The sequence below is a fragment of the Prionailurus viverrinus genome, chromosome C1 (assembly GCF_022837055.1).
Source record: "Prionailurus viverrinus isolate Anna chromosome C1, UM_Priviv_1.0, whole genome shotgun sequence".
NCBI classification, from domain to species: domain Eukaryota; kingdom Metazoa; phylum Chordata; class Mammalia; order Carnivora; family Felidae; genus Prionailurus; species Prionailurus viverrinus.
The window spans coordinates 73,441,377-73,443,595 of record NC_062568.1 but is presented as its reverse complement, the minus strand read 5'-3'; positions in this window follow the sequence as shown (position 1 = coordinate 73,443,595).

Here is a 2,219-nt window from a genome sequence, read left to right as displayed (position 1 = left end):
TCACTGAATTACTTTAAGAGGATTAATCTGAATCATTTGTCAGATAATTCATAGATCTCTCTTTAGGTCTGTCATTGGAATTTTATTAGTTTTCTTTGGTGGTGTCATATTTCCTTGATTATTTGTGAATATGATAGCCTTGTATTGGTGTCTACATGTTTGAAGCTGTAGACACCTCCTCTAGTCTTTATATATTGGCTTCAGGAAGCAATACCCTTCATCAGTCAGCCCATCTAGAGATTCTGGGTGGGTGGTCTGGTGATGTACATGGGTGGGCTTGCTGCTTCAGTCTTTGGGTGGGCTGGTGCTGATGCATATCAAAACCCTGGAAAGGTGGTAGTTGGTTTGGCACAGGGCCCCTGGGACCCAGGATTCATAGGCAGCTACTGGAGCCTGGGTTTGCAAATGTTGATCAGAAGCCTAATGCCACAGGAATCACTCAGGGCTATGGACAGCTAGCCAGTGTTGGGATGTTGGGAACTGAGTTTGCTTGAGGCCACTGGGAGCCTGGTGCCACAGGAGCTGCTCAGGGCCATGGGAGCCAGCCAGAGTTGGGATGAGTTAGAAGACTGGGTTCATGGAAGCCTGGTGCCACAGGAACTGCCTGTGGCCACAGATGCCAGGGTGAGAAGGAATTTAATATGCTCATCGTTTTTAATTTCTTAAGATGGATTATAAAGTTATTAATTTGAGAACTTTTATTTTTTTCTAACATAGATATTTATTGCCATAAATTTTCCTTGAAGTACTATTTATTTTTTTGAACTATTTAGTAGAATCTTATTAATTTTGATATGTTGTGTTTTCATTTTAATTCAGTTAAAAATATTTTAAGTCGTCTTTTTTTTTAAGTCCTCTTTTGATTTCTTATTTAATCCATGGATCCATGGGTTATCTGACATCTCACTGTTAACTATATTTTATATTTAAAGTGAAATTCTTTTCACCAGCATGTAGTTGGGTCTTGCTTTTTTATTCAACCTGAAAGTCTGCCTCCTAAAAGTTATTTTTATATTATTTGCATTTTGTGTGATTACTGATAAGCTTGGATTAAAATCTACAATCTTGCTGTCATTTTTCTATTTATACCATTTCTTCAACATTTCTGCCTTTGCTTGGTCTAATTGAGCCATTTTTTATTATTTGACTTACTATTTTTATTTTATTTTATTATTTATTTATTTTGAGAGAGAGAGAGAAAGAGAGAGAGAGAGAACAAACATGATCAGCAAGAGGGTCAGAGAGAGAGAGAGAGAGAATACCAAGCAGTCTCTGCACCATCACTGCAGAGCCTGAGGTGGGGCTTGAACTTGCACACCACAAGATCATGACCTGAGTTGAAACCAAAAGTTGTGCACTTAGCCATCTAAGCCATCCAGGTGTCCTTGAGTTAAATAGCTTTTATTATAGAAAATGGTCATGCTTTTCCTTCTATTAACCCTGTAATGTGGTGGTATGAGCCAATCTAGTTTGGAATTGAACTGTGTTAGGATTTTTTGTAGCTGTAGATACCTTAAGAGAACCACAGGTTTCAAATTTTTCTTGGGATATTTTGTATTTAGGGCTGGGGATCATTTACCAGAGGGATTTTCTCTTTATATACTCAACTCTGAGCTCTGGGTCTCTATGAGTTTTGCTTCAGATAGCTTCTCTCCTCACCCTCTTGTCTCTCTCCTGTCCTTATTCCAGCAATACTTCAGTGTTATTTGAAATATTTGTTTTTCTCCAAGTGGTGGATAGGGGAGAAATATTCTCCTGTTCTAAAGAAAGCTTAGCTTTGAGTAGGTGCTGTGCCCTTGAGTTTCTGAAATGTGGCATTTTTGGTGCTTCTTATCCTCTTCCAGCTATTTTTCTGAGCCTAGCACACATTTCTACCTCCTTCCCAAGGACAGAATGTTTTTCTTCTATTTTCTTCCCCAGATAGAATGGGTTTCACCTGTGCCCTAAGAGCAACACTATTCATTCTCTCTCCCCAGTCCAAAACTTTGAAGTGATGATAGGGAAGGAGAATCTGAGTAGGATTTCATGCTTTTCCTACAGTGGCTGATGTTCTCCTTTTCTAAGCCTACACCTTTAGAGAATTGCCCAGTTCTGTTCTGTTCTTTTCTTTTTCCCTTCCCTCCATCTGACTCTCCGTCCCTCCCCCTCTCCGTCCCTCCCTCCCTCCCTCTCTCTCTTCCTTCTTTCCTTCTTTCCTTCTTTCTTTCCTTCCTTCCTTC